We start from the raw sequence: 15,989 nt of genomic DNA, 5'->3' as shown, positions 1-15,989 counted from the left end.
GCCGTCTGGCTGTACACAGCTTCGGAAAGAATCTCCCCCGTAACCGAAGAGATAGACCGGGGTTGGGCAAGCTGGATAACGGGTAGCCGCCATCTTTGGACCAACGAAGCAGAGATGAAACTGCCAGCAGAGCCAGAGTCGATGAGGGCAGTAGACTGAAAAACTTGCCCTGAGGGTGTCTGGATAGAGACGGGCATAGTCAACCTTGGAGAGGTGGCATTCACACCTAGGGAGGCCTCTCCCACCGGACCTAGGTGCGAGCGTTTCCCGGACGCTGAGGGCGTTGGGGACATCTCTGCCGATAGTGATCCGCGCCACCGCAATAGAGGCAGAGATTTTGGGCCAGTCGACGGTTCCTCTCATCAGTCGTCAGGCGAGCACGTTCCACCTGCATAGGAACCTCTGGAGGCGACTGAGACATGGGAGCCACGGGATTCTGGAACACCGGTGCCAGCCGGGGATGGCGACGGGGCAGACTCAGACGCCGTCCTTGCCGGACCTCCTCCTCTCTCTCGGCGAACCTGGTGTAGACTCTGGTAGCTAGTAGGATAAGTTCGTTCAGGGAGGTAGGCAGGTCCCGGGCAGCGAGCACATCCTTCACTTGACTGGACAGGCCCTTTTTAAAGGTGGCAATCAGAGCGGCCTCATTCCAGTCTAGCTCCGCAGCCAGGGTGCGGAACCGGATGGCGTAGTCACCAACGGAGGAAGTACCTTGGGATAGATTGAGAAGAGCAGTCTCAGCTGAAGACGCACGGACAGGTTCCTCAAAGACAGAGCGGAACTCGTCCAGGAAGATTCGGAAATTGGCAGCAACCGGATCGTTACGGTCCCATAGTGGTGTGGCCCAGGCCAGAGCTCGACCTTCCAATAGGCTGATAATGAAAGCCACTTTAGAGCGCTCGGTGGCAAACTGACTGCTTAAAAGTTCGATATACATAGTGCACTGGGTCAGGAATCCTCTGCACAACTTGGGGTCACCTCCATATTTACTTGGGAGAGCCAGTCGTAGTTTTGAAGAGGTTGCCGGGGGTGATGACTGCTGAGCTGTGGTATGCTGCTGTACGGCTGCAGTCAGTTGTTGGATCAGCTGTGACTGTTGCTGGATCTGTTGAGCCTGTAGGGCGACCACTCGGGCTACCTCACGGATATCAGGCACCTCGCCGGGATCCATGGTTGGAGCCTACTGTAACGCCCGGAGTAGTGGATCCACTGGACCGGCACCAGCGATGGCACAAACCTCACCAGGGAGCGGAGTCTAAGGGGCCGCTGGTTTTCACCAGAGCCCGCCGCAAGGCGGGATGGACTTGCTGCGGCAGGCGACCCCCAGGTCGCTACCCCTGGCTTGGTTGCTGGTGTCGGCAGGCGAGGCGTGGCAGGAGATGGCACAGGCAATAGTCTGCAGATGAGAGAGCACGTGACAGGCTGGACACGGGAACAGGTGGAGTGACAGGGGAACAGGAACCAGGAACGGGTACTTGGGACCAGGTAACGGACAGGACTCAGGAACAGGGACTTGGGACCAGGTAACGGACAGGACACAGGAACAACAGGGAGCTGGGCCAAACGCTATGGGAAGCATGTAGAGGCTCCAACACAGGGGACAGGGCATGCTGGGATTTATAGGGGAGTGATTGGGTGCAACTACCAATTAGGAGCGCACTGCCCCTTTAAATCTGAGACAGCCGGCGCGCGCGCGCCCTAGGAGGCGGGGACGCGCGCGCCGGCCGGCACAGCGAGAGACAGGAGCGTGGAGAGGTGAGGCGCCCCCCGGGGCCGAACGAGTAGCAGCGCCGGGTCCCTGCACAGGGACCCCGGCAGCTGCATGAGATGGAGGGAGGTCGCGGCGGCGGCCCGGAGCACGGGACGCCGCCGCGGCCGTGACACCTGCATATCTGAACACATAGAATAGGAAAGCGTCAGCGCGAGGTGGTGGCTCAGAATGAAGATTCCAATCTCTTGGAGGCAAAATATGATGGATTTAATTCTTCACAAAAGTTATATGAGGAGGACAGTAATAATAATAATAATAATAATAATAATAATAATAATAATACAGGAGACGTCTTACAAAAGGCTCATGAATGTCTCTGAGGTTTCAAGTCTTTGGAGTCCAATGGAGGTCGTAGCGGCCTGAAGAACATAGGACCTCATTGGGTGAAGTCCTGAGGTGGGGTAGACGAGTCTCAGATGTCCAGCATGGAAGGATGCAGTCTTGTAGATGTTAAGTTGTGCAAAAAAAAAACACCTAAATCCCCCGCCTTATATACCATTTTGGACATGAATATATACAATTTGATGACTAAATCTTGTTACACCCAGTACAACTTATATCACAGAAATGGTATTCTGGCAAAGCTCCAAGTGGACTGGTCAGGCTGGACACGTAGTGACATCTGGTTATGATCCATACATTGGCCACATGGCCTCAGGGCTCTGTGCACTCTGGGCTCTGTGCACTCTGGGCTCTGTGCGCTCTGGGCTCTGTCTGTGCGTTCTGGGCTCTGTTCTCTCTGGGCTCTGTTCTCTCTGGGCTCTGTGCATTCTGGGCTCTGTGCGCTCTGGGCTCTGTGCACTCTGGGCTCTGTGCACTCTGGGCTCTGTTCTCTCTGGGCTCTGTGCGCTCTGGGCTCTGTCTGTGCACTCTGGGCTCTGTCTGTGCACTCTGGGCTCTGTGCACTCTGGGCTCTGTCTGTGGACTCTGGGCTCTGTCTGTGCACTCTGGGCTCTGTCTGTGCGCTCTGGGCTCTGTGCACTCTGGGCTCTGTGGACTCTGGGCTCTGTGCACTCTGGGCTCATCTGTGCACTCTGGGCTCTGTGGACTCTGGGCTCTGTGCACTCTGGGCTCGTCTGTGCACTCTGGGCTCTGTCTGTGGACTCTGGGCTCTGTCTGTGCACTCTGGGCTCTGTGGACTCTGGGCTCTGTGGACTCTGGGCTCTGTGCTCTGTGTACTCTGGGCTCTGTCTGTGCACTCTGGGCTCTGTGTACTCTGGGCTCTGTGCACTCTGGGCTCTGTCTGTGCACTCTGGGCTCTGTCTGTGCACTCTGGGCTCTGTGCACTCTGGGCTCTGTCTGTGCACTCTGGGCTCTGTGCACTCTGGGCTCTGTGGACTCTGGGCTCTGTCTGTGCACTCTGGGCTCTGTCTGTGCACTCTGGGCTCTGTCTGTGCACTCTGGGCTCTGTCTGTGCACTCTGGGCTCTGTGCACTCTGGGCTCTGTGGACTCTGGGCTCTGTGCACTCTGGGCTCTGTGCACTCTGGGCTCTGTGGACTCTGGGCTCTGTCTGTGCACTCTGGGCTCTGTGCGCTCTGGGCTTTGTGGACTCTGGGCTCTGTGCACTCTGGGCTCTGTGCACTCTGGGCTCGGTGCTGGAAGCTGGGCTCTGTGCGCTCTGGGCTCTGTGCACTCTGGGCTCTGTGCGCTCTGGGCTCTGTGCACTCTGGGCTCTGTCTGTGCACTCTGGGCTCTGTCTGTGCACTCTGGGCTCTGTGCACTCTGGGCTCTGTGGACTCTGGGCTCTGTCTGTGCACTCTGGGCTCTGTGCACTCTGGGCTCTGTGTACTCTGAGCTCTGTCTGTGCACTCTGGGCTCTGTGTACTTTGGGCTCTGTGCACTCTGGGCTCTGTCTGTGCACTCTGGGCTCTGTCTGTGCACTCTGGGCTCTGTGCACTCTGGGCTCTGTGGACTCTGGGCTCTGTCTGTGCACTCTGGGCTCTGTCTGTGCACTCTGGGCTCTGTGCACTCTGGGCTCTGTGGACTCTGGGCTCTGTGGACTCTGGGCTCTGTGCACTCTGGGCTCTGTGCACTCTGGGCTCTGTGCACTCTGGGCTCTGTGGACTCTGGGCTCTGTCTGTGCACTCTGGGCTCTGTGGACTCTGGGCTCTGTGTACTCTGGGCTCTGTGCACTCTGGGCTCTGTGCGCTCTGGGCTCTGTGGACTCTGGGCTCTGTGCACTCTGGGCTCTGTGCACTCTGGGCTCTGTGCACTCTGGGCTCTGTGGACTCTGGGCTCTGTCTGTGCACTCTGGGCTCTGTGGACTCTGGGCTCGGTGCTCGAAGCTGGGCTCTGTGCGCTCTGGGCTCTGTGCACTCTGGGCTCTGTGCACTCTGGGCTCTGTCTGTGCACTCTGGGCTCTGTGTACTCTGGGCTCTGTGCACTCTGGGCTCTGTCTGTGCACTCTGGGCTCTGTGCACTCTGGGCTCGGTGCTCGAAGCTGGGCTCTGTGCGCTCTGGGCTCTGTGCACTCTGGGCTCTGTGCACTCTGGGCTCTGTCTGTGCACTCTGGGCTCTGTGCACTCTGGGCTCTGTGCACTCTGGGCTCTGTCTGTGCACTCTGGGCTCTGTCTGTGCACTCTGGGCTCGTCTGTGCACTCTGGGCTCTGTGGACTCTGGGCTCTGTCTGTGCACTCTGGGCTCTGTCTGTGCACTCTGGGCTCGTCTGTGCACTCTGGGCTCTGTGGACTCTGGGCTCTGTCTGTGGACTCTGGGCTCTGTCTGTGGACTCTGGGCTCTGTCTGTGCACTCTGGGCTCTGTGCGCTCTGGGCTCTGTGGACTCTGGGCTCTGTGCGCTCTGGGCTCTTTGCACTCTGGGCTCTGTGCGCTCTGGGCTCTGTGCGCTCTGGGCTCTGTGCGCTCTGGGCTCTGTGCACTCTGGGCTCTGTCTGTGCACTCTGGGCTCTGTCTGTGCACTCTGGGCTCTGTGCACTCTGGGCTCTGTCTGTGGACTCTGGGCTCTGTCTGTGCACTCTGGGCTCTGTCTGTGCGCTCTGGGCTCTGTGCACTCTGGGCTCTGTGCACTCTGGGCTCTGTGCACTCTGGGCTCTGTGGACTCTGGGCTCTGTGCACTCTGGGCTCGTCTGTGCACTCTGGGCTCTGTGGACTCTGGGCTCTGTGCACTCTTGGCTCGTCTGTGCACTCTGGGCTCTGTGCACTCTGGGCTCTGTGCACTCTGGGCTCTGTGCACTCTGGGCTCTGTCTGTGCACTCTGGGCTCGTCTGTGCACTCTGGGCTCTGTGGACTCTGGGCTCTGTCTGTGGACTCTGGGCTCTGTCTGTGGACTCTGGGCTCTGTCTGTGCACTCTGGGCTCTGTGCGCTCTGGGCTCTGTGGACTCTGGGCTCTGTGCGCTCTGGGCTCTGTGGACTCTGGGCTCTGTGCGCTCTGGGCTCTTTGCACTCTGGGCTCTGTGCGCTCTGGGCTCTGTGCGCTCTGGGCTCTGTGCACTCTTGGCTCTGTGCGCTCTGGGCTCTGTCTGTGCACTCTGGGCTCTGTGCGCTCTGGGCTCTGTGCGCTCTGGGCTCTGTGCACTCTGGGCTCTGGGCTCTGTGCACTCTGGGCTCTGTGCACTCTGGGCTCGTTTGTGCGCTCTGGGCTCTGTGCTTTCTGGGCTCTGTGCGCTCTGGGCTCTGTCTGTGCACTCTGGGCTCGTCTGTGCACTCTGGGCTCTGTCTGTGCACTCTGGGCTCTGTGGACTCTGGGCTCTGTGCACTCTGGGCTCTGTGCACTCTGGGCTCTGTGGACTCTGGGCTCTGTGCACTCTGGGCTCTGTGGACTCTGGGCTCTGTGCGCTCTGGGCTCTGTGCACTCTGGGCTCTGTGCACTCTGGGCTCGTCTGTGCACTCTGGGCTCTGTGCACTCTGGGCTCTGTGCGCTCTGGGCTCTGTGGACTCTGGGCTCTGTGCGCTCTGGGCTCTGTGGACTCTGGGCTCTGTTCTCTCTGGGCTCTGTGCACTCTGGGCTCTGTGCACTCTGGGCTCTGTGCGCTCTGGGCTCTGTGCACTCTGGGCTCGTCTGTGCACTCTGGGCTCTGTGGACTCTGGGCTCTGTGCACTCTGGGCTCTGTGGACTCTGGGCTCTGTGCACTCTGGGCTCGTCTGTGCACTCTGGGCTCTGTCTGTGCACTCTGGGCTCTGTGCACTCTGGGCTCTGTGGACTCTGGGCTCTGTGCACTCTGGGCTCGTCTGTGCACTCTGGGCTCTGTCTGTGCACTCTGGGCTCTGTCTGTGCACTCTGGGCTCTGTCTGTGCACTCTGGGCTCTGTGCACTCTGGGCTCTGTCTGTGCACTCTGGGCTCTGTGCGCTCTGGGCTCTGTGCGCTCTGGGCTCTGTGCGCTCTGGGCTCTGTGCGCTCTGGGCTCTGTGCGCTCTGGGCTCTGTGCACTCTGGGCTCTGTGCACTCTGGGCTCTGTCTGTGCACTCTGGGCTCTGTCTGTGCACTCTGGGCTCTGTCTGTGCACTCTGGGCTCTGTGCACTCTGGGCTCTGTGCACTCTGGGCTCTGTGCGCTCTGGGCTCTGTGCACTCTGGGCTCTGTGCACTCTGGGCTCGTCTGTGCTTTCTGGGCTCTGTGCCCAGAACTAAAATACTATAATTTTCTCCAATAGCATTATGTGAAAAACGTCCTGGTCCTTCGAGGGGTTCACATTTTGCACTGTCCCCTCCTACTAGTTACCCAGCCTTCATTTCCAGTAATAATTTACTTGACCTCAGGATCTTTGAGAAACCCGGCACTGCGCCATTTAGCTCTATAGTTTCTATACTGTATCATACAAAGCTTTAGAGAGAATAATACAGATATATCCAAAAGACCCCGTGTATCCGGCCGTTCTCTGCTCACAGGAACGATTTCTTCCTAATGGCGAATATCTGTAATTTGCTGCGGTCCCTTCTGTATTTACAGGGAAGCGTAAAGGTTAGAGGTCAGGCGACGTCCCTCAATTACCCTAATGCCCTCATTATGGCTGCAGTATCCGGATTATTGCCGGTGCTCCGGTCCTGCGGCTCCCGGTAGACGTGTAACGTTCAGCTTGGATGCTCAGACCTGCTTGTTTCTCTTATTTTGGGGATGAACAAGGTTATGTTTAAGGTTAAAGAGGTTTCTTGTTTCCAGGTTGCAGAGTGCGGTATAAGAAGAGGCGGCTCATAAACATTCGGTTCTATCTATCAGGGGACGGCATCGTTTAGGCATCATTAGGCCCATTATATTGTACCGCTATAATAATTAACCAATTAGGAAGCTGCTGCAGGTGCTCGGCTATGGAAACACGTCCTGCTACACCGACAGGTTGGGGTCAGCGCACCCAGTAACATACGCTACAATCACACTCAGATATACTCATAGATCTGCCAAATAGCAACCTAGGAGAAAATTGCAGCATGGACTTGCCACTTTAACAATGACGTTCAGGTACAGGGAAAATGGCTTGGTAATCGGCCAGCGCTGGTGCTTACTTTCATTACGAGTAGTTGGCATTCTCTCTTTAAAAGGCATCTACCAGGCACCTTAATGGGTTCATGTAATTATTAAAGGGAATCTGTCACTAGGTTTATTCCACCTTAAATGAGGGCAGCATAAACTAGGGACAGAAATGCTGCACGGATCAGTGTAAGTGATCCATCATTCTGCCCAGCTTCTGTGTCATTAGTTTACACCACCCTGAGATAGGAGGCCATACACCTGCTGACCCTGAGATAGGACGCCATAACCTGCTGACCCTGAGATAGGACGCCATAACCTGCTGACCCTGAGATAGGACACCATAACCTGCTGACCCTGAGATAGGACGCCATAACCCTGCTGACCCTGAGATAGGACGCCATAACCCTGCTGACCCTGAGATAGGACGCCATAACCCTGCTGACCCTGAGATAGGACGCCATAACCTGCTGACCCTGAGATAGGACGCCATACACCTGCTGACCCTAAGATAGGACGCCATAACCCTGCTGACCCTGAGATAGGACGCCATAACCTGCTGACCCTGAGATAGGACGCCATACACCTGCTGACCCTGAGATAGGACGCCATAACCCTGCTGACCCTGAGATAGGACGCCATAACCTGCTGACCCTGAGATAGGACGCCATAACCCTGCTGACCCTGAGATAGGACGCCATACACCTGCTGACCCTGAGATAGGACGCCATAACCTGCTGACCCTGAGATAGGACGCCATACACCTGCTGACCCTGAGGTAGGACCCCATACACCTGCTGACCCTGAGGTAGGACGCCATAACCCTGCTGACCCTGAGATAGGACGCCATAACCCTGCTGACCCTGAGATAGGACGCCATACACCTGCTGACCCTGAGATAGGACGCCATACACCTGCTGACCCTGACATAGGACGCCATAACCCTGCTGACCCTGAGATAGGACGCCATACACCTGCTGACCCTGAGATAGGAGGCCATACACCTGCTGACCCTGAGATAGGACGCCATACACCTGCTGACCCTGAGATAGGAGGCCATAACCCTGCTGACCCTGAGATAGGACGCCATACACCTCCTGACCCTGAGATAGGACGCCATAACCCTGCTGACCCTGAGATAGGACGCCATAACCTGCTGACCCTGAGATAGGAGGCCATAACCTGCTGACCCTGAGATAGGACGCCATACACCTGCTGACCCTGAGATAGGACGCCATAACCCTACTGACCTGAGATAGGACGCCATAACCCTGCTGACCCTGAGATAGGACCCCATACACCTGCTGACCCTGAGATAGGACGCCATAACCCTACTGACCTGAGATAGGACGCCATAACCCTGCTGACCCTGAGATAGGACCCCATACACCTGCTGACCCTGAGATAGGACGCCATACACCTGCTGACCCTGAGATAGGACGCCATAACCTGCTGACCCCGAGATAGGACGCCATAACCTGCTGACCCTGAGATAGGACCCCATACACCTGCTGACAGAGTCTCTTTAAGGTCTCACCAATTAAAAAAAATGTAGGAAAGCAGAGGAGTGCGGGAAAATAATAAACAATGTAAGCTTACCTGTCCCTGTGCCTCTGTAACGCTGCTCCTGGCTCCTGCTGATGGATGATATCATGTACCCAGCCCTTACAGCTGCAATGCCGCAGACTGTGATTGCCTTCTCACCAGTAAGTCACTGATTGGCTGAGCGGGCAATAATTCTTTTCACCCTCCCCAGCCTAATAATACCAGCCTGCTGCCGCTCCTGGTACCCAGCCCCTCCCAGTACCCCTGGTGGCATTGGGTACTTGGGTAACATTGGGGGGTTAGTGTTAGCTACTTTACAGCGGCCATGACTTTGTAATGGATTCCCGTCTATCAGACAGCTTCCACTACTAAGTCTGAAATAAGATAAAACACAACACAATGGAGAAAAGTAAAAAAGAACACCCCCACACCCCTCGCTGACCATCTCATTTAAATAAAAACAACGCTGTTTATTGGCATAGTCCCACGTAATAAACAGGATACCGATATTTAAAAAACACACAAAACAAAGGCCACAAGCAGAACACCTATCATTGTGACAGGTGTTCTGCACCTTACAGTAGATGCTGCTTACAGTTTGCCACACAAGGGGTTAAGTATGGATCCACACCTAAACCTTTGTGTGCCAGACTGAACAATGTGGCCCCCAGGGGATGCATGGCATCCTCACTTAACCCCATGGGGTCCACATTGATTTTACAATGTACCCATCCCAGCAAGGAAGGGGTTAATTACCCCCCTTCCTTCCTGGGATGGGTGCAGTGCTGTGGGGAGAAGATGATATCGCAACGTCTTCTATCTTCAGCGGAGCCTGGCACACTGCTGATTGGCTGAGATGACAATGCTTCAGTGTTAGCTCAGCCAATCGGCGACAGAAGCGTTGTCCCTGCGGAGAAGACTGGAGGTTAAGTTACCCCCCCCCCATAGGGGACTCATTTAACCCCCTGTGGACCAGACTGTCACCCCCTGGACCACAGTCTTGTCTATAGGGAGTTAAGTTAACCCACTGGGGACCAGGTAGTGGAATTTTTCTGCCTGAAAAGCGCCACTTAAAACCGCCATATGCATAGGTCAAGGCGTTTCTTAGTGGAGCTGAGGACTTCTATTAAAGTCTATGGGAGAAAACTGCCGCAGTTTGCTGAAAAAAACACCTTTTGCAAAATTGGCGGCAGAGCTGCAAAAATGGCAATAAAAAAAGACCATGTGTGCAGGGGAAATGATGAACTTCCATTGATTCCCAGCTAACATCTGGCCGCAGGTGTTTTTTGTGTGAATGCAGCCTTAGGGGAGGAGAGAGGCGGTGAGTGTGTAATACTGGGGTGCAAGGATTGGAGGAGGGAAAATGGTTAAATGTCACAAACACCATCCAAGTGAATAACAATGTGACCTATTATTATGCAGAATGGCGCAGTGCGTACATAGACCATGTGATTGAGGACATATCTATTCAACCGAGATGATGATGTGCAATAAACAAACGAACCGGGGGGGGGGGGGGGCTTCTCTAAGCAATTTGGGGGTCATTTAACATACAGTACATTGGGGTAAGATGCTCCAAAAATGTTACTTACATTTGCATTTATTGTAGTATTTCTGCAGGATTGTGGGAGGACACGCCCCTCCTAATAAGCCCCTCCCACTGTTGAGGAAACAGCATTGAAAGTAAAACAGGTGCGTGTCATAGGGAAAAGCATTGGGATGACTGTCCCGGCCCGTGGAAAAATGGATCAAAATGGATGCACAGGAAAGCATCAGTTTTTTCATCAGTTTTCTGTCTAAAAAGAGATTACCAAACGCAGTGTGAACGCCCCGGCCTTACATAGAGAGATCTGGGGGTGACGGAGAAGAGGGGATACATCATGCAATGAAGAGAAGCACATGGGAGATGGTTACACGTGACGCCGGACCACTCGGAGTCCAGGGACCTGGTATCTGCCGCTATATTCCCCTCGGTCCCACGTAAATCCTTATCACTCGTCCAATATGACTGACGTGGCTGATAGGCGGCAAATACCGCTGCGCGTGAATCGCCTTCCCCGCAGCTCGCAGGGTCTATAGATGATGAATGTGTGAGGGATAATGCGCCGTATCGATGGAACGCCGTCACTTTAAGTCACCTGTGGCCCTGGCGTCCTCTTACAGAAACCTTGTTAGTAAATGCAAATAACATTGATGCGTTGTCGGAGGCGGCGTGTTTGTTTTTCGTGTTTACTCGCCTGGCGGAATGTAAATAGCTCCTCGTCTTCTTCTTCACACTGTGCGACTCCAACACAAAGCGACAAACCTACAGAGATGGATTTATTATTATTTCCATCTGTTATCCCTCCAAAAACAACATCCCCAGGACTCTGCAGGCCGGATCAGTAAAGCGGAGCAGCGCGACTGAAAACATCCTGACGAGGAAGCCGGAACGTTCTATACGTCTCTAATACAGATATTAGGGGGATTTATTCAGACTGGCATGTCACAAACTTAAAGGGGTTCTCCAGCGCTACAAAAACATGGCCGCTTTCTTCCAGGGACAGCACTGTTCTTGTCTCCAGTTTGGGTGCAGGTTTTGCAGGTTCCATTGCAGTGAATGGAGCTTAAAGGGTTAGTACACAAAAAATCTATCAAATCAACTAGTGCCAGAAAGTGCCAGAGATTTGTAATTTACTTCTATATAAAAATTTCCAGTCTTCCAGTACTTATCAGCTGCTGTATGTGCTACATGAAGTGGTGTATTCTCTCCAGTCTGACATAGTGCTCTCTGCTGCCACCTCTGTCCATGTCAGGAACTGTCCAGAGCAGGAGAGGTTTTCTATGGGGATTTGCTGCTGCTCTGGACAGTTCCTGACATGGACAGAGGTGGCAGCAGAGAGCCCTGTGTCACACCGGAGAGAATATACCACTTCCTGCAAGACATACAGCGGCTGATAAGTACTGAAAGACTAGAAATTTTTATATAGAAGTAAATTACAACTCTCTGGCAACAGTTGATTTGAAAGAAATACATTTTTGGTGAACAACCCCTTTAATTGCAAACCACACCAGACCAGGAGACAAGAGCAGCGCTGTCTCTGGAAGAAAGTGGCCGTGTTTTTGAAGCACTGGATAATCCATTTAAATGAAATAAAACATCAAGTGAGAAGAATCTATCCTGCTGAGGTTGGTTCACGCTGCCTCAAAATGTTAGAAAAACGCCAATAATAACGCCAGTGGCCAGATGTTAGCGGGAGGTCAGTGGACGTTTATGATCGGCCTTACACACATGGCATTTTTTGGGGTGGAGTTTTTCTCTACTTTCTGGCAGTTTTGAGGCTCTGAGTCAGTTTTCCCCAAATTGTGGGCACTGGGGGTGGGGTGATGGGACGATGTTGACACTGGGGGGTTGATGGGGCAGTGTGGGCACTGGGGGGTGATGGGGCAGTGTGGGCACTGGGGGGTGATGGGGCAGTGTGGGCACTGGGGGGGGTGATGGGGCAGTGTGGGCACTGGGGGGTGATGGGGCAGTGTGGGCACTGGGGGGGTGATGGGGCAGTGTGGGTACTGGGGGTGATGGGTCAGTGTGGGCACTGGGGGGTGATGGGTCAGTGTGGGCATTGGGGGGTGATGAGGCAGTGTGGGTACTGGGGGTGATGGGTCAGTGTGGGTACTGGGGGTGATGGAGCGGTGCTGACACTGGCGAGCGTGATTGGTCAGTGTGGGCATTGGGGGGTGATGGGGCAGTGTGGGCACTGGGAGGTGATGGGGCTGTGTGGGCACTGGGAGGTGATGGGGCTGTGTGGGCACTGGGGGGGGGGTGATGAGGCAGTGTGGGCACTGGGGAGGCGATGGGTCAGTGTGGGCACTGGGGGGGCGATGGGTCAGTGTGGACACTGGCAGGGTGATGAGGCAGTGTGGGCATTGGCAGGGTGATGAGGCAGTGTGGGCACTGGCAGGGTGATGAGGCAGTGTGGGCACTGGCAGGGTGATGGGGCAGTGTGGGCACTGGCAGGGTGATGAGGCAGTGTGGGCACTGGCAGGGTGATGGGGCAGTGTGGGCACTGGCAGGGTGATGAGGCAGTGTGGGCACTGGCAGGGTGATGGGGCAGTGTTGGCACTGGGGGGTGATAGGGCAGTGTGGGCACTGGCAGGGTGATGAGGCAGTGTGGGCACTGGGGGGGGGTGATGGGGCAGTGTGGGCAGTGGCAGGGTGATGAGGCAGTGTGGGCACTGGGGGGGGGTGATGGGGCAGTGTGGGCACTGGCAGGGTGATGAGGCAGTGTGGGCAGTGGCAGGGTGATGAGGCAGTGTGGGCACTGGGGGGGGGTGATGGGGCAGTGTGGGCACTGGCAGGGTGATGAGGCAGTGTGGGCACTGGCAGGGTGATGAGGCAGTGTGGGCACTGGGAGGGTGATTGGGCAGTGTGGGCACTGGGAGGGTGATGGGGCAGTGTGGGCACTGGGAGGGTGATGAGGCAGTGTGGGCACTGGCAGGGTGATGAGGCAGTTTGGGCACTGGCAGGGTGATGGGGCAGTGTGGGCACTGGCAGGGTGATGAGGCAGTGTGGGCACTGGCAGGGTGATGGGTCAGTGTGGGCACTGGGGGGGCGATGAGTCAGTGTTGGCACTGGGGGGTGATAGGGCAGTGTGGGCACTGGCAGGGTGATGAGGCAGTGTGGGCACTGGGAGGGTGATGGGGCAGTGTGGGCACTGGCAGGGTGATGAGGCAGTGTGGGCACTGGGGGGGTGATGGGGCAGTGTGGGCACTGGCAGGGTGATGAGGCAGTGTGGGGACTGGCAGGGTGATGGGGCAGTGTGGGCACTGGGAGGGTGATGGGGCAGTGTGGGCACTGGGAGGGTGATGAGGCAGTGTGGGCACTGGGAGGGTGATGAGGCAGTGTGGGCACTGGGAGGGTGATGGGGCAGTGTGGGCACTGGGAGGGTGATGGGGCAGTGTGGGCACTGGGAGGGTGATGGGGCAGTGTGGGCACTGGCAGGGTGATGAGGCAGTGTGGGCACTGGGAGGGTGATGGGGCAGTGTGGGCACTGGCAGGGTGATGAGGCAGTGTGGGCACTGGGAGGGTGATGGGGCAGTGTGGGCACTGGCAGGGTGATGAGGCAGTGTGGGCACTGGGAGGGTGATGGGGCAGTGTGGGCACTGGGAGGGTGATGAGGCAGTGTGGGCACTGGGAGGGTGATGGGGCAGTGTGGGCACTGGGAGGGTGATGGGGCAGTGTGGGCACTGGCAGGGTGATGGGGCAGTGTGGGCACTGGCAGGGTGATGGGGCAGTGTGGGCACTGGCAGGGTGATGGGGCAGTGTGGGCACTGGAGGGTGATGGGGCAGTGTGGGCACTGGGAGGTGATGGGGCAGTGTGGGCACTGGCAGGGTGATGGGTCAGTGTGGGCACTGGGGGGCGATGGGTCAGTGTGGACACTGGGGGGTGATGAGGCAGTGTGGGCACTGGGGGGTGATGAGGCAGTGTGGGCACTGGCAGGGTGATGGGGCAGTGTGGGCACTGGCAGGGTGATGGGGCAGTGTGGGCACTGGGAGGGTGATGAGGCAGTGTGGGCACTGGCAGGGTGATGAGGCAGTGTGGGCACTGGCAGGGTGATGGGGCAGTGTGGGCACTGGCAGGGTGATGGGGCAGTGTGGGCACTGGCAGGGTGATGGGGCAGTGTGGGCACTGGGAGGGTGATGGGGCAGTGTGGGCACTGGCAGGGTGATGAGGCAGTGTGGGCACTGGGAGGGTGATGGGGCAGTGTAGGCACTGGCAGGGTGATGGGGCAGTGTGGGCACTGGCAGGGTGATGAGGCAGTGTGGGCACTGGGAGGGTGATTGGGCAGTGTAGGCACTGGCAGGGTGATGAGGCAGTGTGGGCACTGGCAGGGTGTTGGCACTTTTGGCATCATTTCACGTTTCGCCTCAGGCAGCAGAAAACCTAGAATCGCCCCCAGTGATGTGCAGTTTCCAGGCGGCCGCCCAGACTGCTCACATTCTAATCTGCCCCTGCCTCCCATAGATGTATATAGGCACCTGGGTGGGTCAGTTAGAGCGAGCACCGTCCCCGGTCCCGAGACGATTGCGCTTCTTTCTATGTGACATGAGATTTTCTCTCGTCGCTCGTTTCTTTTTGCGCTCGCTGTTGACATACATAATAGTATAGTTCTGCATATATTCTCCGGCTGGTTGCTAGGTAACTCGCCGGGATCTGAAAGAAACAACTTACATTGCATCTTATTTAGAGGAACCTTTGACAGAGAAAATCCAGATTTAAAGCCGGTGACATAAATAAATATAACGCTATAATTTATCCACTTTACTGACGCGCAAATTAAATTCTAGTGCGATATAAAACATTATCCATCCGGCAATTACTCTGCAATCACAGGGAGCGGCGTATCTAACGTTATTCATTGTCGTCGCTGGCATCTGCTTCTTAGTCCTCGTTCACACTGCTGTGTTCTGTGATAGAACGTCCATAGGGCCACACGGGCCGTTAGTCTATTCCCCCCTTAGCTTTTATATGGCGTTCATCCCGGCCACCTTGATCGTCCACCGCGGTTTGTATTACGTGCAGGTGACCTTATTCTGCCCGGTTGCCTCTTCAGATTCTGCTTTTCTGCTTTGTTTCTTTTATTGTCTTTTTGTTTTATTTTTTTCTGGGCCGACCGCTATAACAATTTCTGACGTTTATTATCTATAATTACATTGCGACTTCCATCTATTTTGTAGAATTTGCTCTTTCTGCTGACGGTCATTTATTATTCCACCTTTCTTACCTACTCGTCAAAATCAACACAAAGGTAAAAAGTCAAGACTGTTTGGAAAACTTAAAAAAATGAAAAGGCTAAAAACCTGTAATCTGCTTTATTGTGTCTATGAGACGTGCCCAGTGTTATCTGTGCAGTGTCCCAGAACAGCCCTTCTCATGTTCGCACTTGTATTATAACCAGTTCTGTTCTGGAAAGCTATGGTCCACTGCAAACTGCGTGTATTGTGTCACCCTTCTCAGTATTCAGGTCTGCTATTCCATTCATTTATTGCATGTATATTCAGGTATCAGTGTCTAATGGTATTATGTCGCCCCCCCAGTGTTCAAGTATGGTACTTCTCATGTATATTTCTCTGTATATGTGCAGTGTCCCAGAACATGCAGACTACTACTCCTATTATGCCCATTTCTATTTCTGTGTCAATGCCTGTTCTGGTAAGTGTTTGCACTGCAACTGCTGCTGGTTTTCCCCTAGTATTCTCTGGTAATGTGC

The sequence above is a fragment of the Dendropsophus ebraccatus genome, chromosome 3 (genome assembly GCF_027789765.1).
Source record: "Dendropsophus ebraccatus isolate aDenEbr1 chromosome 3, aDenEbr1.pat, whole genome shotgun sequence".
Lineage (NCBI taxonomy): Eukaryota > Metazoa > Chordata > Amphibia > Anura > Hylidae > Dendropsophus > Dendropsophus ebraccatus.
The sequence above is the reverse complement of the archived record's forward strand: the minus strand, read 5'-3'. Positions refer to the sequence as shown.